Source organism: Pleurodeles waltl, chromosome 7 (assembly GCF_031143425.1).
Source record: "Pleurodeles waltl isolate 20211129_DDA chromosome 7, aPleWal1.hap1.20221129, whole genome shotgun sequence".
In the NCBI taxonomy this organism is placed as follows: Eukaryota; Metazoa; Chordata; class Amphibia; order Caudata; family Salamandridae; genus Pleurodeles; species Pleurodeles waltl.
This window is the reverse complement of record NC_090446.1, coordinates 922,339,379-922,364,273: the sequence shown is the minus strand read 5'-3', so window position 1 is coordinate 922,364,273 and position 24,895 is coordinate 922,339,379.

Sequence of the window (24,895 nt, the reverse complement as noted above, 5' to 3'; positions counted from 1 at the left end):
GCCATGGTCGTGATTCCGTTTTTTTTTCCGCTGGCCTGTTGGCGGTATTACCGCTGCTTTAACACCGACCGCCAGGGTTGTAATGAGGGCCTATATCTCATTTTTATATATTATTTACAGAGCCAGCTTCCTACATTGTTGGATCAGCGATGGGGTCTCTGACCTTGCATTTGCTGGACTACTCAGCCAATACCTGATCACATAACTAAAATTCAAAAATAGCCTTTAGAAAACTGATTTTTTAAATTTGACTATTTTTCTAAATTGTTAAAAGTCCTGCTAGGTGCTTGTGCAAGTCACTGTTAGCATCCATTTTTAAGTTTAAACATTTTGTAAAAGTTAGGAATTAGCTACTAGAAGTAATTTTTAGTTTCTAAACAGTAATCCCAACTTTAGTAACACAATGAGCAGCACAGATGAGATGGTGGTGAAACTCAACCTCACCCCTTACCTCCATCTAGGGATGGCAGAGTTAAGGACTGTCTGTAAGCTGAAGAAAATTAGGACAGGTTCCAACCCTATCAAGGTCAAGTTCCTGCAGCTCTTGGCAGAGTATATAAGGCACCACCCTGCTGACTAGGAGGACCAAGACCTCCCCTCAGATAGGGATCAGGAGGTAAAACTCCCCCCTCTTAACCTAACTAGGGAGACCAGGGTTCAAAGATCCCTGTCTCCAAAGATAGAACTCACAGGATCTGGATCATCCACAGGGGAGTCCAGCTCCCATGAGAACATTGAGGGCAGCCTCAATGAAAAGGACATCCTTTTAGCAAGGATGGCCAAAAGATTATCCTTTGGAGAAATAGCTCCTGGCTATAGAAAGTGAGAAAGCAGACATTGGTTTAGCACCCATACATGGTGGCAGCAACATAAATAGGGTCAGAGAATATTGACATCCTAAAAATCTCCAAAGGGATTGTCTCAAAATATGAAGGTGATGATATCACCAAATGGTTCATAGCTTATGAGAGGACTTGTGCAACCAGAACTCACTGGGGAGCTCTCCTTTGGGAAGTGTTCACTGGTAAGTGTAGGGATAGACTCCTCACACTCTCGGGTAAAGATGCAGAATCCTATGACCTCATGAAAGCTACCCTGATTGAGGGCTTTGGATTCTCAATTGAGGAGTACAGAATTAGGTTCAGGGGGGCTCGCAAAACCTCAAGCCAGTCCTGGGTTGATTTTGTTGACTACTCAGTCAAAACACTAGATGGTTGGATAACTGGAAGTGGAGTGCATGACTATGATGAGTTTATAATTTGTTTATGAAGGAACACCTGTTAAGTAACTACTTCAATGATAAGTTGCATCAACATCTGGTAGACGTAGGTCCAATTTTTCTCCAAGAATTGGGAAAGAAGCCATTGCGTAAAGACAAGAGTGACCAAGACTTCCAGAGGGGGTGACCAAAAGAAAGGGGTCACACAGCCTCTCCATTGGAAGGGTGGTGAGACATCCAAGGACAAAACTAAAGAGTCTTCTCAAGGGCCCCAAAAATATGCTCAAGAGGATAGGCTCCAAGCCTCTTCACAGTCCACAAATGGGTACAAGGGTAAAAACTTTGATCCCAAGAAGACCTGGTGTCACAACTGTAGAAACCATGGACACCAAACTGGAAACAAGGCCTGTCCCAAGAAAAGTTGCACTAGCACTACTCCAGTTAGTACTGGAATACTCAGTCTCCAGATGGGATCAACAGTGTGCCCAGAGCAAATCAGGGTTCACACTGACGCTACTTTAGTCTTCGAGGGTGGGGTGGATATTGCCACACTAGCTGCCTGGTGGCCTAACATGCAAAAATACAAGCAGCAGCTCTTGATAAATGGGACAAGGGTAGAAGCCTTAGGGATACAGGTGCCAGTGTCACCATGATGACAGTAAAACTGGTTTCCCCAGGACAGTATTTGGCTGGACAAACATATCCAGTCACCAATGCTGACAATGAAACTAAGGTCCATCCCATGGCAATGTTGACTTTAGAATTGGGAGGGGTTACTGGCCTGAAGCAGGTAGTAGTCTCTTCTGCAATCATAGTAGAATGTTTGCTAGGGAATGATTTGGAGTCCTCAGCATGGGCTGAGGTAGAACTCAAACCCCATGCAGCCATGCCGGGTATCCCTGAACTGGTGTGTGTAAAAACAAGAGCCCAGAGAAGAGCAGAGCACAGGGTGAAAAAGAAGTGTTGGAGCCTGGAATAAAGGACCAACCTTCCAAGAGAAAAGGTAAGAGGACTGGGGGACCAGCCTCTGTACAGCAAAAGAAACAGGACCTCTCTTCACAGGAAGATGTCCTATCCCATGAGGAAACTGAGTCCATGAAGCTGGAACCTTACCAGTTGGGGCTCATGTGCCCAGGGGGACCCTCACGGGAACATCTGTGTCAGGGACAAAAGACCTGTCCCACTCTTGAAGGCCTGAGACAGCAAGCTGCTGATCAGGAGAAGGGAGATACCAGTGGATCCCACATGGTCTATTGGGAGGATGGACTCATTTTCACTCAGGCAAGAGATCCCAAACCTGGTGCCACTAGGAGAATGATAGTGCCTCAAGAGTTTAGAGAGTTCATCCTCACATTGGCCCATGACATCCCCCTAGCTGGGCATTTGGGACAAACCAAGACATGGAACAGATTAGTGAACCATTTCTATTGGCCCAACATGTCCCAGAAAGTAAGGGAGTTTTGTAGTTCCTGTGTCACATGTCGAGCAAGTGGCAAGACAGGTGGCCATCCAAATGCCCACCTCATTCCATTTCCAGTGGTGGGGGTCCCCTTTGAAAGGGTTGGTATGGACATTGTGGATCCACTGGAACCTCCCAAACCGTCAAGGAACCAATACATAATGGCAGTAGAGGATCATGCTACCAGATACCCTAAAGCAATTCCCCTTAGGTTGACTACTACCCGTGTAGTAGTCAAAGCCCTAATAGGTATTTTTACCAGAGTGGGCTTCCCTAAGGAGGTGGTTTCTGACAGAGGTACCAACTTCATGTCAGCTTACCTTAAACACATGTGGAATGAATGTGGGGTGACTTATACGTTCACCACACCATATCATCTACAAACCAATGGCCTTGTTGAAAGGTTTAACAAGACATTGAATGGCATGATCATGGGGCTCCATGAAAAACTCAAAAGGAGATGGGATGTCATCCTGCCATGCTTGTTTTTTGTCTACAGAGAGATGCCACAGAAGGGAGTAGGGTTTTCCCCCTTTGAGCTTCTGTTTGGCCATCCTGTAAGGGAATCACTGGCACTTGTTAGAGAAGGCTGGCAGAGAATTCTCCATGAGCCTAAACAAGATGTGGTGGACTATGTGCTTGGCCTCTGGTCTAGGATGGCTTAGTACATGGAAAAAGCATCCAAAAACCTTGAAGCCAGCCAACAACTCCAGAAGTTGTGGTATGACAAAAAGGATGCAATGGTTGAATTCCAGCCAGGGCAGAAAGTCTGGGTTCTGGAGCCTGTGGCTCCCAGGGCACTTCAGTGCTAGAGAAAAAGAGTCAGGTCACTTACTTAGTGGACCTGGGCACTAGCAGGACAACCAAAAGGGTGATCCATGTTAACCACATGAAACTCAATAATGATAGGGCAGACATAACCATGTTGATGGTTACTGATGAGGATCAGGAAGCAGTGAGTGAACCTCCCCCTGACCTCCTCTCAACTGACCCTAAAGATGGATCAGTGGATGGAGTTGTCTATTCAGACACCCTCTCTGCCCAACAGCAAGCTGACTGCAAGCAAGTCCTACAGCAGTATGCTGAGCTCTTCTCTTTGACCCCTGGTCAGACACACATGTGTACCCATGATGTGGACACATGAGACAGTATGCCTGTCAAAAACAAAATATACAAACAGTCTAACCAAGTCAAAGAGAGCATCAAAGTGGAAGTCCACAAGATGCTGGAGTTAGGGGTAATAGAGCACTCTGAGAGCCCCTGGGCTAGCCCAGTGGTCTTAGCCCCTAAACCTTATACCAAGGATGGAAAGAGAGAAATTAGGTTTTGTGTGGACTACAGAGGACTCAATTATGTCACCAGGACAGATGCTCACCCCATACCCAGAAGAGATGAACTTATTGACAAGTTAGGTGAAGCCAAAATTTCTACCTTTGAATTAACTGCAGGGTACTGGCAAATTAGGATTGTGGCTGGAGCAGAAGAGAAAACAGCATTCTCAATATCTGATGGGAATTATCAGTTCACTGTTATGCCCTTTGGCTTAAAGAATGCACCTGCCACCTTCCAAAGGTTGGTGAATCAAGCCCTTGCTGGTTTGGAATCCTTTAGTGCAGTATATCTAGATGATATTGCTGTCTTTAGTTCCAACTGGCAGTATCACCTGGGGAAGGTTTTGTAAGCCCTGCAAGCAGCAGGCATTTCTATCAAAGCATCTAAATGCCAGATAGGGCAGGGCACAGTGGTTTACTTGGGCCACCTTGTAGGTGGAGGCCAAGTGCAACCTTTACAACCCAAGATCCAGACAATTCTGGACTGGGAAGCTCCAAAAACCCAGACTCAAGTCAGGGCATTCCTCGGCTTGACTGGGTATTATAGGGGGTTTATGAAGGGATATGGGTCCATTGTGATTCCCCTCACAGAACATACCTGTCGGAAGATGTCCAAGAAGGTAAACTGGACCCTGGACTGTCAAAAGGCCTTTGACACCCTATAAGAAGCACTGTGCTCAGCACCAGTTCTAAAAGCTCCAGATTATTCTAAGCAATTCATTGTGCATAAGGATGCCTCTGAACATGGGATAGGAGCAGTCCTGTCCGAAACCAATGATGATGGCCTTAACCTGTTACTTTCATTAGCATGATGTTACTCCCCAGGGAGCAGCGTTGGAGTGTCATTGAGAGGGAGGCCTTTGCTGTGGTTTGGTCTCTGAAAAAGCATAGAGATCATACTTGTTTGGTATTCACTTTGTTGTTCAAACTGACCACAGAACGGAGAGAACCCTAAACTTTTGGGGTGGTCCATATCCCTAGAGGGAATGCACCTTGTAGTAGAACATAGACCTGGGACTGCCCATGCCAATGTAGATGGCCTTTCCAGGTTTTTCCACCTAGAAAATGAAGACTCTGTTAGGAAAGGTTAGTCTCATCCTCTTTTGTTTGGGGAAGGGTTGTGTATGAAAATGCCACTGTTGGCATAGTTATCCCCCACTTTTTGCCTAGTGTTGATGCCAACTTTGATTAAAAGTGTGCTGGGACCCTGCTAATCAGGCCCAAGCACCTGTGTTCTTTCCCTAAAACTGTACCTTTGTTTACCCAATTGGCACAGCTCTGGCCCACAGTTAAGTCCCCTGTAAAAGGTACCCCTGGTACTGAGGGCCCTGTGACCAGGGAAGGTCCTGAAGGGCTGCAGGATGTGTTATGCAAACCTAAGGGACCCCAAACTCAGTGCATGCACACTGCCTGGAAGTTTATGTGTGCTGGTGGAGAGAAAAGACTAAGTCGACGTGGCACTCCGCTCAGGGTGCCCTGTCCCTAAACCACTGCCTGTGGCCTAGGTAAGTCACCCCTCTAGCAGGTCTTACAGCCCTAAGGCAGGGTGCACTATACCACAGGTGAGGGCATAGCTGCATGAGAAATACGCTCCTACAGCACCAAAGTCAATTCTTAGACATTGTAAGTGCAGGGTAGGCATATTGAGTATATGATCTGGGAGTTTGTCATTACGAAGTCCACAGCACCATAATGGCTACACTGAATACTGGGAAGTGTGGTATCAAACTTCTCAGCACAATAAACCTACACTGATGCCAGTGTGGGATTTATTGAAAATTCAACACTGAGGGCATCTTAGAGATGCCCCCTGTATGTTAGCCCAACTGCTAGTGTAAGGCTGATAGGTCTGTTCCAGCCTGCCACTTCCAGATGAGTTTCTGACCACATGGGGTGAGTGCCTTTGAGACTCCTCTGTGGTCAGAAACAAAGCCTGTCCTGGGTAGAGGTGCGTCACACCTCCCCCTGCAGGAACTGTAACACCTGGCGTTGAGCCTCAAAGACTTCAGCCTAGTGTTACAGTGCCCCAGGGCACTCCAGCTAGTAGAGATGTCTGCCCCCCCCGGACAAGCCCCTACTTTTGGTGGCAAGCCCAGGTGGCTAATTAGGAAAAACAAGAAAGAGTACCCCCCCTCAGCCAGAATACCCCTAAGGTGTCCAGAACTGAAGTGACCCCCTCATGAGAAATCCTCCATTTTGCTTTGGAGGATTAGGAACAATAGGGATAGTGATATGCCCCCCTCCCAAAAGGAATTGGGCACAAGGAAGGTTTAGCCACCCTCAGAGACAGTAGCCATTGGCTACTGCCCTCCAACCCAGAAAACGCCCCCAAATCTTGTATTTAAGGGCTCCCTGAACCACAAGATTTAGATTCTTGATGACCTCAAGAAAGGAAGAAGGACTGCTGAGCTGAAAACCCCACAGAAAAGAGAAGGAGACAACAACTGACTTGGCCCCAGCCCTACCGGCCCGTCTCCTGCTTCAAAAAACTGCAAAAGAAGAAGCAATGCATTCTACAGGACCAGCAACCCCTGAAAAGCTTCCAGGAGACTGCCTGCATCACCGAGGACCAAGAAAGTCCCAAGGACAGCGTACCTGTTCAACAAGAAGAAAAAGCAACTATCTTTAAACGGACTCCCACCTCACTCCAGAAGCGTGAGTCCAAAACTACTCTGCACCCGATGCCCCTGGCCCGTTTCCAGAGGAACCAACCAGCCAGAAAGGACCCGCAGACAATTCTGACCAAGTGGCCACCCTGGGCTGACCTCTCCACCACTCCACGAGGATGCTTTCAGATGGATTCCCGAGGACCCCCTGACTGTGAGTTCCCGGGAAGAAGATATCTGACGCCTGGAAAACCAGTGCACCCACAGCTCCCAGACTCGAGAGAAACCAACCACTGGTGCAACAGTGACCAGCAGGCGGCCCTCCTCCCTATCCAGTCGGTGGCTTCCCTGAGAAGCCCCCCTGTGCCCCTCCTACAGCACCTAAGTGACTCCCGGGTCCACCCTTTGAGTTCCATTGGGAACCCGACGCCCCGTTGTTACTCTGCACCCGGCCGCCCCTGTGCTTCTGAGGGTGCATGTTTGGTGTCTACTTGGGGCCCCCCGTGCTCCTCTAAACCCCCTTGGTCTTCCCTCCAACAATGCGGGTACTACTTCACAGGCGCCTACGTTAGTTTGACCTCTGTGTTGCTGGTGCTGGGTGTTTGGGGTTATCTTGAACCCCCAACGGTGGGATACCTATGCCCCGGAGACTGATCCTGTAAGTTGATTACTTATCTCCAAACCTGTACTGTACTTTCTTCCCCCAGCAACTGTTGAAAATTGCAGTGTCCGCTTTTAAAGTAGCTTTTTGCCATTTTAAGAAAAACTGTGTTCATTGTTGATTCCATTCAAAGTCCTGATTTTTCCTAGGCAAAGTACCTTTCATTTAATGTACTTACCTACTAAATGTATCTTGTTGTTCTAGAAATAAATTAAGAAAGAATATTTTTCTATATAAACATCCTAGTGGTCTGAAGTTAAGTCAATGAGTGTGTGTTTCTCTTATTGTCTGTGTGTGTCAAACAAATCCTTAACACTACCCTCTGATAAGCCGAACTGCTCCATCGCACTACCACAAACAAAGCATTAGTATTTTCTATTATTGCCTCTGTCAAGCCTCTTGGGGAACCCCTGGACTCTGTGCACACTATATCTCATTTTGATATAGTATATACGGAGCCAGCTACCTACAACTATGACTTGGAATTTGGAAGTGATCCCCCAAACTTGCCCCTCCCAAATCCTTAATCGATATTTGATTCTGCTCATCAAGTCGTTTGCTAACTCAAAAATGCTTTGTGTATCTAGTCCTAAATTCTAATGCATATGTTCAATTTCTTAGTGTATATGTGTGTTGCATCCTTTATTCCCTACATGTATTCACCTTAAAGTCATTGTAATATGACAATTTAGCATTTTATAAAACAGGCAATTAAGTAAATAAATAAAGACATTGGGGCATGTTCACAAACGTAAACTACACATTTCTCACAAATACATTTCTGTTACAGTTTTGAGTAACTTTACTACTATTGGCTATTCACCATTTATCATTTAAATTAATCAAAAGTGTAAGCAAATGTCTCTACGTAGTAGAACAGAGGCAGTACGAGTAGTGGCTTTATGACCATATTTGACATTCTGCACACTTGGTGGAGACCTCCATAAATGGTTGGGAGAACTCTGTACAAAAATATACAACAAAAAGTGAAAACATTTTAAGCTTGTAAACATTTTTGACAAAATGTATTTATTATAAACATTATTGCTAATTAATTTTATATATTTTAAATGTAGAATAATATTATAAAATGTTACAACGTTAATAAATTAATGTTAAATAAAAATGAAATTGTTTTGAAAAAAAAAATCAAAAACATATTTTTCTGAAGTTTAATTTAAGAAAACACGTAATAAAAAAAATCATTATTTATTTACCATCATTGAAAGTGATGTGTAGAATTAATTAAACCTATTGTTTACATTTTACAAAAAGATTAATAAAATATTTTTAAATATATAAACAATTATATTTTATTTACAACTTATTTTTAACATTGCATTTTTTAATGGTCCTGATACTCCTCCTTACTCTTCACTTAACCCCTAATCTTTAGAAGTATCTTTTTCACATTTACCTGCAACTCCCCTTTGTTCTTCCCACATTTGCTACCAAAACCTACACTTACCTGTTCAGAAATCTCTGTATTAGGGTCAGAGATCTCCGCACAGAAAAGATAGGAGAGGTGGAGACCTCCGCATGTTAGTATGTGAATAGCATTTTGTACTACGTTAGTAGTACTGCTGTTGTACTATTATTGTACTACAAAGTGCAGTTTGAGACTAGGCCACTTAGAGTCATCCATGAATCACTAGGTAAGCAAGAACTCAGTTGCAAGATAAAGGGCATCGAAATACAGTAAGCAAGAGAATGAAGAGACTATCTTGCTGTACTAACAGCTCATTAATTTAGTACAAGTAATATAGACAGATTTCCAATTGTGGCTCTTGCAATGGCTACACTTCCCTATTTGTGTATGAATGACTGCAATCTTCTGAAAGATCTAGAACACTGACTGCACTACTTGGAAACACTATTTTTACCCCGTTCCACAGAGTGCATACAGATCATTAGTATACCTAGGATTTTCACTTTTGACAAGGTGAGAAAAATACTGCCTAGAGGTATAAAATGTTTATAAACGGCAGGAAATTGGACTATTATGTTTTTGTTTTACTCCAATTTACTGCAAGCCAGTACTTTTTAAAATTACCTTAAAAGATGCTGAATAATTCTGTTTTATCAAAGTAATTATGAAAGCCTACCCTTTTCTCAACCAGTATGTCATGTAAATAGATTTTAAACAGATACAACAAACACTCACCCACTTTGCGACTGTAAACAGCCAACTCTACTTCTGTATATATTTTTTAGACTTTCAATGTCACGATTTCAGGCGGGTCTGATCAGGAGTCTGGTTAGGACACCCCTTGAGGTCACCGAATATCCTAAAGAGGTAGTGTACTGGGGCAGAAGAGCAGCTAAAGGCATACACGGAAAGGACAGCTATGGACAGGCACAGGAAACAGGAAAGTAAAAGCAGAGCAACCCTTGTCTGAACAAACAGGAAACGGATTACTAATGGACAAACACGCTGGGGTTGTACACAGAGTAGGGCGCAGAACCTCCCACAGTGACAGGGAATGTCAGTGCCTCTGTGCAGCTTGCTCTTACAGATAGTCACCCTGCCAGACCCATAGAAAGGAGGCAGCAGAAGTGATTGTCTCTGGACCCTAGAGCACAAACAAGGATAGTACATACATACACAAGACAAGCTCTTGTGGTTCCAGCTGGAAACACAGTGGTGATTCCTGGAAAAACAGCAATAGCACACTGTCACTGTTAGGCACGGAAGACAAGGTATAACACTAGACAAGGATGGGGGCTGGAATTGCTTCCTGGAAACCAGGAGCCAACCCCAGTACAAAGGAGGACACTTATACACTGGTGAAGTCTGATAGAACACTTACCAGACACAAATACCGAGAGGAAACAGAAACATAAGGCACAAACTAAGAGGCAGAGGCAGGAACTGGGAACAGGCCCAGGCTGAAGCAAAGGCAGGACTAGGACTGGAAAACAGGGTGAAAACTTCTGGCTGGAACAAACAGAGACAGGAATGGGAAACAGAGAGCAGGCTCTGGCTGGAACAAGCAAGGACAGGGCTGGAATACAGGGAGTAGGAATAAGCAGAAAACAGACTGGGAAACAGAGAGCAGGTTCAGGCTAAAACAAGGCAGGGTCAGAACAGGCTGCTTATAAGCAGTTCCAAGCTGCAGAAAACCCCAGGTGGAATCACATGACTGGGCTGCACAGGAGAGGTCTCAGGTGTGTGTAGTTTCAGACACTCGCAAGTCCTGGAGGAGAGGATCCGGAGAAAAGGAGCAACTGGACTTCTCCCATAGAAAACAATGAGAAACAGAATGCAGGCTTTCCTGACTACCAGGCTGTGCATTATGGGATTTGCAGTCCCAGGAAGCAAATGTAATACTACAAAGGCGTACCATGGCTAAAAGAGACACAAACAGGAGTCAGCAAGGGACTCTAAATAAGTGTTCAAGGTGATTCCCAGGCTTCCGACAGTCCCCTTACAGCGCCCCCTAGAGATGGGACGACCGAGTCGTAACATTCTATTTGTTTGGAATGAGTGAAACTAATGTAGTGAAAATTCAGATGGCCTTATGGAACCTCTATAGAGTATCACAGTGTGATGTAATATATGGTGCCGAAAGTACCACATTATTATTATTATGTAGTTTTATAGAGTGCATAGTTACTCAGTAGGGTTTCCCAGTGCTAGGCAGTATAGTAAGGCATCAGAAATGATTTACCAGAAATTGAGTTAAAAGAGCCAGGTCTTCAGAAGTTTCTGAAAAATACTCAGGTATGGACACATTCTCATCGAAACAGGTAATGCATTCCACAGCTTAAGACACAGAAAAGAGAAAGATAGGCAGCCTTGACAAGTACCCCCGATTCTGGGGACTACCTAGAAATTGCAGTTGCTAGAACGGAGAGGAACGTCTGGGAGAGTACTGTGTCACCAATGATCTTAAATACCATGAACCTAAGTTAGCATAGCTTTGTGCAGGTAGCACAACACTTTGAACTGGATACACTTTTCCACAGGAAGCCAGTGGATGTACCAAAGAAGACTGGACATAGAATAATGTTTGGAGAGATGGAATAGCAATTTAGCTGCAGCATTCTGGACCACCTGCAGACATTTGAGTAAGGCCTTAGAGGCCCCAAGTTAAGGAATGGTGCCATATTTCAATCTGGCCATAACCAGAGCCTGGATTACTGTGCACTGGGAAGAAATAGAGAGTAACCACCCAAGAATTTTCCTAAGTCTCCTTACGATGCCAAAACCGATAGAGCCTACCTTAGAAATTTGATATTTCATTCAGAGTTCATCATCAAGACAGAGGTCCAGGTAATGAAGCTCAATGGCCGGAACTGGAGGAGCTCCAATGATATCTGGCCAGTAATGAGAACCTCAAACATGGGGGTTGTTTCCTATTAACATAACATCTGTCTTGTCTCCATTTAGTTTCAGTGAATTGTTGCTATTTCATAAAGCCACTTTCAAAAGGCAGTTGGTCAAAGTGTCTGAGCTGTGTTCTTCTGATGAGCAGTGAGAGGGAAAAGATGATCTGAGTATCATCTGCATAAGAGAAAAGTGAGACCATAGCTTTCACAATGTCTGCCAGTGGACATACATAAATGTTAAATAGCACAGGGCTAAGGGTGGACCCCAGGGGTACACCAGAGGGAAGAGGATGGAAGCTGGAAGTATGGGTTGTGGCAAAAACCTGAAAGATCCAATCCTGTAAAAATGAGTCTACCCAGGTTAAAGTGAGGTATTCAACACCCATAGCAACCAGTCTTTGTAGATGTAGCTGTTGCAATACAGTGTCTAATGCATCACTGAGATCAAGCAGGATCAGCACAGCTTTGCCCCCACTATCAAGCTGAAGTCTGAGCTGCTTTGTGGATCCCAGCTAGTTAAATTCCATTCTATTTCCAGTCCTGAAATCAGATTGGGAAGGATGGAGAAGATCACTTTTTTCCAACGAACAATGAAATTTGTTGATTCACATGTTTTCCGAGGATTTTAGAAAATAATGGTAGAAGTGAGGTTGGTCTATAATTAGACCAATTAAGAGGATTAAGATTTGGCTTTTTAAGTAGAGGCATAATCATGACATGTTTCCATGCTTTAGGAACTTGGCCCTCTAGAAGTGAAGAGTTGAGAAGAGAGATTATCATTTGCAAAATACAGTGCATATCTTACTCACATAGGAAGGCAGGAAAGGGTCGAAAGGTGATCTAGATGTCATAGATTTCAGCACAGTGAGAAAGGCAGGAGTATTAATGAGTTAAAAAATGATTAATCTCCACTGCCAGGTTGTTTTAAGAATCAGCAGCCATAATACCAGCAATTTGGAGTTCTGGTTGAGGTTGATAATACGTCAGAGACTTAGATGATAAAAAGTCCTGGAAATCTGCCACTTTTGTGCCAACAAAAGCAACAAGTTCTTCCCATTGCAGCTGTAAAAGAAAGGAGGAAGGAGAAATCCTCTAAGGGTCTGATAGCTCTTTAACCACTCAAAATAGAATTTTGGGGCATTTCTGAGCCATAGTAATTTTGTCAGAACAGAAAGTAGCTTTAGTGGAATGGCAAGCTTTGTGATACTCTTTCAAAGCTAATCTGTATTTACTTTTATCTACTTTATCATCGGGTTTTCACCAAATCCTTTCAAGAAGCTTGTAATGCTTTTTGACCCCTGACGTGTGTCATTAAACCGGAGGTGGAGTGAAACAATCTAGGATGAGTAATGGGTTTCAAAGAAAGTACAGAGGAAAGAGATGCCTGTATCCAATTGGCAATTGTAAGAGATTCAAATTCAACTGAATGGCTCAGAGCAGGTATAGTATCTTGTAGTTTGTTGTTGAAAATAGAGAGACTGAGTTTGGGCATATTTCTTGAATAAGCAGCTGAATTGTTGGGCTGTGTTGTCACCGTAGAAAAAATATGGCTAAAAAATGGTACAGCAAAATGATCTGACCAGTATAGAGGAGCCAGACAGTCTTCCACAAGATCCTTATTGTTTCAAAAAAGGGGATCAAGCAAATATCCAGCTCTATGTGTGGGTGCATTGTTCATTAAAAGAACATCTAAAATCCTCTGTTAAAGAGGAGGTGATGCTACAGGTTGGGCCATCAAAATAAATGTTAAAGTCTTGTAACGCATTAAAATTAGAACATTTAAGGATACGGGGAGAAAGGTCTTCTGTTAGCTGAGCACTTCAATTGCCAGCATATCCCCAAGGGCGATAACTTGATATGTGCAGTCAGGGTTTGGAAGATCTTGTATTCTACACTGATATTGGGTTTTAAAAGCGATTGCGATTCCACCGCCTCGCCTATCCATGCAGTCTAATATAATGAGACAATAGTTTGTGGGAAGCGCAGAATAATGTCAGGAGTCGAGGCATCATGAAGCCAGGTTTCTATTAAAACATTGGATCTGGTGTGTTATCTAAATGGAAGTTAAATAAATCTAACTAGTGCTTGCCAGAAAGTTGCAGTTGATATTATTAAAACATCTAGAAATTGGGTTTGATGTCTGATACGTCTGGGGCCCTCACAATGGGGACCTCAAAAGGAAGGGGATCTAGCTTTGTGAATGTTCCCATTTTGAGTCTTGTACCGAAAGCCACAATGACTGCACCTCATGGTACCCCTAGCCAAGCAAATTTATAGATGAGAGGCATACCTCTTGAGTGGCAGGACAAAGCATTTTTAACTGACTAACCGTGTATATAGCTATAGTTAAGTTAAACGCACAAGAAATTCATAGTCAATGGACCCGTTTGCGCTCGGACAAGTGCAGACAGGCTTTTTTTGGTGCCCCTTTGTCATGCCAGTGGCACATCTGCTGCTCGTCCGCGCCACTGCCAAGTTTAAAAAAGACCAGGGGCAGTGAGAAAAAAAAGCAGGACAACTAGAGCGCTAACTGCTTTCTGCCCATCATTATGGCATCTCTGTGTTGCCCCATAGGAAGAAATGAAATCTTTCACAAATCAGCATTTGTAAATACACAATAGGCTCCACCATTTCCCCAAACAAATTAATTTAGCACTGTTTCAGAAAGACATGATTTAAAAAAGGTGCCTTACAGGCACATTACAGCATGCAATTCTGTGCCATCGAGTGACATTTTTTTTCATGCCTCTTACTGGCCAAATCAAAAGCCAATCTGGTAATTCTGTCACTCTAGCATTTTCCCAGTGTCCTACAAACTGAGGTCTTCTTTCATCACTTGATGGGTGCATTCATTGCCCAATTCTAATCCTAGACGCTTACAATAGGGAGCTGGTTGGGACATTTTTGCCAGTCTAGCCTTTTCTGGACTCCCCTTCTGCCGATCCCTTAGCTGTTTTTGTAGGCTTTTGTCCTTCATAAATTTTAAATAGCCTATTAAACAATATAATAATGATTTTCTTTGTACAAAGTCTGTTTCGAATTAAACCAATTCAGGTGCTCCAAAATGTTGTAGCAAGTGAAAATGAGGCATTGAAAGGTTATGCTTTTCTCACAGTCACACTGTTTGGTAAACTGGAGAATCTGGTCTCCAGTTCATTCACAGAACTTTTCACCTCCTGTCTTTACTTTTTGAGAAAGGTTAATGATTATCTTAAACCTGGGGGCCTAGTCACAAGCTTCATTTTATAGTACTTTAATGGCACTTTGATAGTACTACTAAAGTATGACAAATTTCTATTCACAAACTTACTATGGTAAATCTCCATCTCACCTCTCCTATCCTTCCAAGGGGGGGAATCCTCACACATGTAAGTTAATTAATTAGTACTGAATGTCATAGGGATGTGTGGCAGTATCTGGAAAAAGTGGCATACATACTAAGAAATGGAAGGGGCGTGGGAAAGAGTAAGAAAGGGAATTGTGAGGATTAGGGAAGGGTTTAGGGAGAGACTGCACTCACCCACAAAAATGTAAGCTGATTGTTGTTCAAAAACTGCTCTTCTAAAGTTACTACATGGACAAAAAGGACCCAAAACAGTAGTACATTTCTTCACCTCCGTGGTGGAGTAAATTCAGCACTGCATATATAAACTAAATTTTTTTAGGTAAATTATTTTTCTACTATTCTCTGTAATTTACAATAGGGAGATCTCACTATTGTAAAGTATAGGGACAATTTTAAAAGTTCATCAAAGTTTATAATAAATTATCAAACAAATATGTTGAATATTAATGTAAATTAATTGTGTAGATGTATTTAAAATATAACAACATATAAAAATGTGACAGCATAGTTAACCTAATTTTTAATTAAATCCTTAATTAATTTAAATAAATAAATACATAAAACGTATTTTTTCAAAGTTTAATTTAAAAATAAACCTCTACCTAATGTAAAAAACATAAAAAAGGTTACAATGCATTACTAATTATTAAAATAGAGGGACAGAATTAATTGCAATAATGTAATTATATTTTAATAACAATTAGTTACATTAATTTATAAACTTAAAAGAAAGTTTTAATAATTAAATAATGTGTTCAATTATTTTATTTTTTGCTTTAAATTCGATGTATTTATACGTTCAACAGCATCAAATAGTTTGATTTAATTTAAGGTTATTTTTTTCTGGGCTTTATGTCCCTACCTCCATTTTTCTTTTATGGAAGGGTATTGCATTGCAGTAACAGTAGTAACTTAAACACATAGATTTAGCTCCAGACCTCTTTTTATTTTGAGTAGCATTACATTAGATTTTGATGAGAGCTAAAAGTAGTAAAGTTGCTCAAATGAATAAGAGTAAACTTACCTGTATACAGTTTATTTCACAGATTAAAATAATACATTGATACAGTTCATCAGTAAAATTCAATCTTTAAGGAAAGCACAGCAGTGTATTTATGCTGCTATCACTGCCCTTCCCTGAATCAAGCAACAATCAGAATGATGTTGGTAGAAGTTGTATCCTTAACATAAGTACTCAAACCAATCAACAAAAAAGTTGACTGGAGGTTGCCTTCAAGTAACTGGTTCTCAATGATCCCACCCCTGAAGTTCATTTTAGCAGCAGTCAATGTCCTCATTTTCACTTTATTATTTTGCCTTTGTTTGAAACAGTCATATTATTTGAAGCAAACTTTGTATATATTGTATTAATGTAATTCTCTAGTTATCAGAATTCCCAGTCAGGTAATACAAAAATAGGCTACATTGGAATAATCATCTGGAAATGTCATAGGTTTTTAGTTCGCACAAATTAAGGACCAATGCAGAATTCTTATGATCTCCACTACATCTCTCAGGTGGTGCTATGTGTATAACAGCTAATCCTTGAGAATATGACTGCATACTATCTTTACAGTCTTTTAGAGGAGACCTGAAGACCGAGGGATATGTAGTTTTAGGATCTGTATTTGTGACATTAGTTTCTTTAACGGATGGCTGATTTCTTGCTTTGTCTGTTTTAATTAATGTTGTAGTCCTTTATGCTCAGATTTTGATGAACTGACCTGTTGTTGTAGATTAGTTACTACATCTAGGATTTAAGATGATGTGGTATCAGAATCCATCGCCCATGTCAGAAAAATAATGTCGGGTAGGTAATCTCTGAAGATGCACTAACTTTAAATCCAGATTTGACAGGAGTGATGGTAGTTTCCACTTTTTTGCTAAATCAATAGCAAATCCCAAACTACTATAAAGATTTGCAGTAGTTCTGGGGAAAGGGCAATGGAACAAGAGAGAGAAAGATAGACACTGGATATTGTAACAGACCTGATTGCACACCTGAGCTTAGTATTGTAGAGCTACAGGAGTACTAATAACTAAATGGGAACTTTAACATGATTATAGTTTAAACAATAAAGTTTTAGCTTTGGCTAGGAAATATGTAAGCAATTGGGTTACTGGCTGAGGAGGTGTGAAACCCTTCTCAAGCAGAAACCACAATCCTTGTCAAGGTGAGGCACAAGGAACCCCCAAATTAACATGTGCTCAACCCTCAGGTAGCTTGGCACAGAGTAGTCAGGCTGAACTTAGAGCAATGTGTAAAGTACTTATGCAGCACTTCAAACAGCAAAAAAGTGAAACACCACAAGACAAATTCCACACCAATTTAGAAATGAATAAAACAAGACCAGGATGATAAACATCCAATCAGTAGAGCTAAAAGTATAACATTTTAAAGGTTTAAGTGAAAATTGTAGGAAGTTGGCTCTGTATGTGCTATTTCAAAGTAAGGAATAGCATGCACAGAGTCCAAGGGTTCCCCTTAGAGGTAAAATAGTGGTAAAAATAGATAATACTAATGCTCTATTTTGTGGTAGTGTGGTCGAGCAGTAGGCTTATCCAAGGAGTAGTGTTAAGCATTTGTTGTACATACACATAGACAATAAATGAGGTACACACACTCAGAGACAAATCCAGCCAATAGGTTTTGTTATAGAAAAATATCTTTTCTTAGTTTATTTTAAGAACCACAGGTTCAAATTTAACATGTAATATCTTGTTTGAAAGGTATTGCAGGTAAGTACATTAGGAACTTTGAATCATTTCAATTGCATGTATACTTTTCAAGTTATTCACAAATAGCTATTTAAAAAGTGGACACAGTGCAATTTTCACAGTTCCTGGGGGAGGTAAGTTTTTGTTAATTTTACCAGGTAAGTAAGACACTTACAGGGTTCAGTTCTTGGTCCAAGGTAGCCCACCGTTGGGGGTTCAGAGCAACCCCAAAGTCACCACACCAGCAGCTCAGGGCCGGTCAGGTGCAGAGTTCAAAGTGGTGCCCAAAACACATAGGCTAGAATGGAGAGAAGGGGGTGCCCCGGTTCCGGTCTGCTTGCAGGTAAGTACCCGCGTCTTCGGAGGGCAGACCAGGGGGGTTTTGTAGGGCACCGGGGGGGACACAAGCCCACACAGAAATTTCACCCTCAGCGGCGCGGGGGCGGCCGGGTGCAGTGTAGAAACAAGCGTCGGGTTCGCAATGTTAGTCTATGAGAGATCTCGGGATCTCTTCAGCGCTGCAGGCAGGCAAGGGGGGGGGTTCCTCGGGGAAACCTCCACTTGGGCAAGGGAGAGGGACTCCTGGGGGTCACTTCTCCAGTGAAAGTTCGGTCCTTCAGGTCCTGGGGGCTGCGGGTGCAGGGTCTCTCCCAGGCGTCGGGACTTAGGATTCAAAGAGTCGCGGTCAGGGGAAGCCTCGGGATTCCCTCTGCAGGCGGCGCTGTGGGTGCTCAGGGGGGACAGGTTTTGGTACTCACAGTATCAGAGTAGTCCTGGGGTCCCTCCTGAGGTGTTGGATCTCCACCAGCCGAGTCGGGGTCGCCGGGTGCAGTGTTGCAAGTCTCCCGCTTCTTGCGGGGAGCTTGCAGGGTTCTTTCAAGGCTGCTGGAAACAAAGTTGCAGCCTTTCTGGGAGCAGGTCCGCTGTCCTCGGGAGTTTCTTGTCTTTTCGAAGCAGGGGCAGTCCTCAGAGGATGTCGAGGTCGCTGGTCCCTTTGGAAGGAGTCGCTGGAGCAGGATCTTTGGAAGGCAGGAGACAGGCCGGTGAGTTTCTGGAGCCAAGGCAGTTGTCGTCTTCTGGTCTTCCTCTGCAGGGGTTTTCAGCTAGGCAGTCCTTCTTCTTGTAGTTGCAGGAATCTAATTTTCTAGGGTTCAGGGTAGCCCTTAAATACTAAATTTAAGGGCGTGTTTAGGTCTGGGGGGTTAGTAGCCAATGGCTACTAGCCCTGAGGGTGGGTACACCCTCTTTGTGTCTCCTCCCAAGGGGAGGGGGTCACAATCCTAACCCTATTGGGGGAATCCTCCATCTGCAAGATGGAGGATTTCTAAAAGTTAGAGTCACCTCAGCTCAGGACACCTTAGGGGCTGTCCTGACTGGCCAGTGACTCCTCCTTGTTATTCTCATTATTTTCTCCGGCCTTGCCGCCAAAAGTGGGGGCCGGGCCGGAGGGGGCGGGCAACTCCACTAGCTGGAGTGTCCTGCGGTGCTGTGACAAAGGGGTGAGCCTTTGAGGCTCACCGCCAGGGGTTACAGCTCCTGCCTGGGGGAGGTGTTAGCATCTCCACCCAGTGCAGGCTTTGTTACTGGCCTCAGAGTGACAAAGGCACTCTCCCCATGGGGCCAGCAACATGTCTCTAGTGTGGCAGGCTGCTGGAACTAGTCAGCCTACACAGATAGTCGGTTAAGTTTCAGGGGGCACCTCTAAGGTGCCCTCTGGGGTGTATTTTGCAATAAAATGTACACTGGCATCAGTATGCATTTATTGTGCTGAGAAGTTTGATACCAAACTTCCCAGTTTTCAGTGTAGCCATTATGGTGCTGTGGAGTTCGTGTTTGACAGACTCCCAGACCATATACTCTTATAGCTACCCTGCACTTACAATGTCTAAGGTTTTGTTTAGACACTGTAGGGGTACCATGCTCATGCACTGGTACCCTCACCTATGGTATAGTGCACGCTGCCTTAGGGCTGCAAGGCCTGCTAGAGGGGTGTCTTACCTATACTGCATAGGCAGTGAGAGGCTGGCATGGCACCCTGAGGGGAGTGCCATGTCGACTTACTCGTTTTGTCCTCACTAGCACACACAAGCTGGCAAGCAGTGTGTCTGTGCTGAGTGAGAGGTCTCCAGGGTGGCATAAGACATGCTGCAGCCCTTAGAGACCTTCCTTGGCATCAGGGCCCTTGGTACTAGAAGTACCAGTTACAAGGGACTTATCTGGATGCCAGGGTCTGCCAATTGTGGATACAAAAGTACAGGTTAGGGAAAGAACACTGGTGCTGGGGCCTGGTTAGCAGGCCTCAGCACACTTTCAATTGTAAACATAGCATCAGCAAAGGCAAAAAGTCAGGGGGCAACCATGCCAAGGAGGCATTTCCTTACAAAAATAGCACAAAAAAGAACAAAACACCAACTGTGGGTATTTTGTCACAACCGGATTGGGACTTAGTCCCAAGCTCAAGCTGACACCGATGGAGCACAGGCCAGCTACAGGGACCGAGTTAGGCCCCCTGAACACAGTACCTTAATCCTGGTTGTGAAGAGATGCAGAGTTCCGGTTCTAGAACGTGTTGCACAGCAGAGGCCAAGCAAGGTCCAAGCAAGGAGATGCGTTAATCAGTGATGGTTCGAGGCAGCTGCGAATTGTGTTGTCCATGTGTGAAGATGTGTTGTGCAGCAGCAGTTTCCATTGGCTGCATTGGGCAAGGCAATATCTTTTTGGGAGATGCATTGGCGATGAAGGGCTGTGATAAGCAGTGTGAGTCCTTGCATCATGGAAGTTCATGCAGCAAAGGAGATGCATCAATTGCAAGGGAGATGTATTGAGTAGCAGAGGCAATGCACTCATTCTACATGAGGACATGAGCCTGTTCTGCTGGCTCCACAGATGGGCTGGCAGAGCACCTTCAGGACCTCCAAGAGTTCAGGACTGGGTGGCACCACTTGGGAGGGCTGCAGTTACAGTTTACATATTGCTGGTGCTAGGTTCAAGGTTGGTGGATACTTCTGAGGCTTCTGATCAGGAGGTCAGCAAAATAGCCCTTTGAATCACTTTGGGATCCCAGGCACAGAGTTGCAGGTCCAGTCCTTCTCACCCAAAAAGGAGGGCAGCAGGGCAAGAGGTCATCACAGCAGAACAGCTGTCCTTCGGAGCAGCAGTCCAGCAGAGAGGCAGTCCTTTTCAGCAACCCAGTGGCCATTCTTTCTGTACTGAAGAGTTGGTTCTAAGGGTCCAATATTTATACCTGGTGCCCACTATGAAGTGGAGGAAGCTAGTAGAGATTTCCACCCTCCTGGGTGTCAGGCAGTCTCTTCCTCCCTGTCCTAGCCCAAGTTTGTCTGCGGTCACAAAAGACCAGTGATAGCCCGTTTGTGAGAGTGATCAGGCAGAGCCTTTGTGATGTGCAAATACGGTGGGTTACAGCTCCCCCCATTCACTCAGAGTGGCCTGTTCTGCACACCTTTCTTTCCTTTCTCTTGCTTTCTAGAAGCAACACACAAGGACCGACTGCCTAGTCTTGTGACTCAGGATTAGGTTGCGGACCAAATGGTTAGGACATAAAAATGGCAACTTTCTAAAAGTGGTATTTCAGAATTGTGATAAAAAATCTGACTTTACCAAAAATCTGGGGGGGGCATGGCCGACAACATGGCGGGCTAGATGTGTCCGGGGTGAGCTCTGGAAATGCCCGTTAATATCCTGCAGTAATCCTTGCCTTCAACACAATAGATACGATCCTGACCGAAGCCCCTGAAGGTGGCAACCAGGGGGAGAAAGGACTGGCAGCGCAGGTATGGGAGCGGGGGACGGAGGTGACTGTGAAGACTCATTCCAGGAGAAAAATAGCGGCAACACCTGGGAAGAATGTAAGGGTCTGGAAGGAGCCGGCTGCCGGGACCGTAAAAACAGGGAACCGCACCAGGGACTGGATCCTGGGAGGCGAGGGAGGCCGGAGAGGCAGTCGACTGGCTGGGGAGGTGTGAGGTCATGGACGGGACTGGAGCGGAGGAGCCGCGCAGCTGGGCTGCTATTTGCACTGCCTTGAGCGGTCGCCACATGCTTGGAGTGGTGACGCTGGCAGGTGGGACTGGTGGGGGGTGAGTGACTGGAGCCCTGAGCAGAGAGCGCTGGAGACTCCCAGGGTGGAGAGCCGGAGGAGCGGAACGGCCTCCGAGACGGAGGAGGAGGCTTTCGCCCATCCTAATTGGGAGTGGCGAGAGTGGAAAACGGAGACAGAAGATTGAAGGCGGCAGACAGAGCGCGAAGGGAGGCCAACAGTGAACAAGATCCAGAACTCGGATCTATGTTCAGGTAAGGAAGTGAAGCAGCAGCGGGGGGCAGGGAGGTGAGAGCTGCACGCCGTTGGAGGAGGGACCTTTGTCCGAGGTGGCCTATAGGAGGTCTGACTTGCCGCATGTGGGGGAGGTCGTCAGGAGATGAACATGACATCCTAGAACGCAAAGAGACCGCGATCCCAGAGAGAGGCACTGTTCAACTTGAGGCAGACCTGACACAGCAGTTTAATATGGTCAAGGACAAGGAGCTGAAGCCACCCAAGCAGGGTAAGAGAAACAAATATACCAAGGGGATGGGCTTGCCTACTCCAACTGACTCCTCTGTGCAGCCCCCAGACACGGCAGACTTGTTGCTGGCCATACAACAATCCAGAACTGCCCTGGAAACCAAAGTTGATGGAGTAGCAATGGCGGTCTCACTGCTGAGACAAGACCTGTGCAAAGTCGCAGAGCGAGTTACCACAACGGAGGAACGGATTACTGAGTTGGAAGACACGACTAACGAACATGGGGCAGAACTGCAGTCGATACATGCAAATACGAAAGACCTCCATTGGCGGGTAGATGATGCAGAAAATCGCCCACGGCGAAACAACCTGTGCTTTTTGGGCTTTCCTGAGGGGGTAGAGGAGACTAATGTCCCTGATTTCTTGGAGATTAGGCTTAAACACACAAATCCCCACTGCAGGCTTCTCCACATGCTTCGTGATAGAGAGGGCCAATAGAGCGTTGGTTCCGAAACCTCCAGTAAGTGCCAAGAGCCCTGAAAGCGTGCTTCCTGAATTGCCATGACAGGGACATTATTCTCCGAGAGGCACGTAAAATAGACAAAATCACTTATGAAGCGGCCACCATACTGATCTTCCCAGATTACTCCTGTGATGTACAAAAGAAACACCGATCTTTTGATGCAGTCAAGGTAAAGCTCCCAGCAATGCATCTCAAATACATGTTGCTATTCCCGGCAAAATTGAAAGTGATCCATCAAGACAAAGCATATTTTTTCGACACACCAGAGGAGGCATGGAACTGGGTGGAAGAGAGGCCAAAGATCACTGCCCCCCAGAGGAATATGGAGAGAACGCATGGAGATACCGTGCTGAGAGCCATGCCCAAGAAATGGACCACAAAACGTAAAAGGTGAACAAATACCAAAAGGGCCCGGGCTGGCTCCCAGGGACTCACTTCAAGAAAGCACATAGCAGATAATATATCCTCAGGAACAGACAATGATGTTAAGGAAGGGCTGCCAGCCCATCCTTGCGAGGGCCGCCAAACCTACAAACCCAGGAAGAAAGAAGCTGTGAAACTGATCTGGAAGTAGATGAGAACCCCTCCAGAGAGGAGATGCACCTACCATGTATTGCACAGAATACTGCAAAGTCAACTAAAGAGGTAAATGGAGATGCTGAATAGAGAAGATGTCGAAGGCAACCAATTCTATTATTGAAGGGGTCCCGCCAAGGCTCTGAGACGCAGAAGGCCGGCTGAAGAAATTGCTTTGTCCGCGTGCTCCTTCCTTCCCCCCATCACCCCTTTCTTTCTCCTCCACTTGGTTCTTAGTGTGTGTCCTGCCTAATCTTCCCCTAAAAACCACATTTTTTTCCCTTTATCTTTGCCCCTCTCCTTCCTGCTTTCTCTTTCCTTCAGGGCATGTATGTATGAATATGTTGCATGCTTTTCAAGCCAAGACGTGATACAGGACAGTAGGCACTGGCTAAGGACAACCAATGTTATAAGACACTGTTGAAAGGGAGGATTGAGTGGAGTGACAGTATTTGTTAAACTTAACCTGTTTAACCAGAGGGTATAGTTGGAAAGGGTTGTTAACAGACCCCTTGAACTTGACCCAGAGAAGGGATCCTCACATGAGGAAATGTGGCAGTACATGTGCGGGAGTGGTGTGAGGGGTGTGGAGGGGGAGTTGGGAAGGGATAGTTGGTTGATGTGCATATTGTTTCTTCAATATTGTTGGGAGTTGTGAAGGTGGGAGTCGCACTGTTGTGCATAATATGCACTGGGATGTTGAGGGGACATGTGAAATCAGGTTACATCTGCTGCTATAATCACACATAATACGGAGATAGATGCAACTGTGCTTACATGGAATATTAACAGGTTGGGAAATAAAGTTAAGAGAGGATTAGTAATGACCTTTATAAAGCGGCAGAAACCAGACTTAGGGGGTTATTACAACTTTGGAGGAGGTGTTAATCCTCCCAAAAGTGACAGTAAAGTGACGGATATACCACCAGCCGTATTACGAGTTCCTTAATCCGTCCCAAAAGTGACAGTAAAGTGACGGATATACCACCAGCCGTATTACGAGTTCCATAGGATATAATGGACTCGTAATATGGCTGGTGGTATATCCGTCACTTTACCGTCACTTTTGGGACGGATTAACACCTCCTCCAAAGTTGTAATAACCCCCTTAGTTCTCCTGCAGGAGACGCACCTCCACCGAAACCATTGTCACTTCCTGGCCCGCGGCGCGTAAATACTACTAGCACATGCCGGGTTTGCCGCGAACGCAGGAGGAGTAGCCATTCTAGCCCGCAAAAGATTACCCTTCATGGTCACTAAACAATGGCTGGACCCTAATGGGACATATGCAGCGGTGCAGGGGCTATGGGGTAGAGAGGCGGTCACTGTTATTAGTGTCCTTGCACCACTCCGCCTACAGCAGTACACATACACGTCTATAGCAGACATTTTACTAGAAACAGAATCTACACTGCATATAGTGGGGGATGAATGACCTGCTGGCACCTGCACTGGACAGGACAGCAGTAGGCATGGCTGCAGCAATGGCCAAAACAACACCACTGCAGCAACTAGCATATACTCTGGGCTTGACAGATCCATGGAGGCACCATAACCCCACTGTAAGCGGCTATTCCCATTTTTCTGGAGCCCATAAAGCCT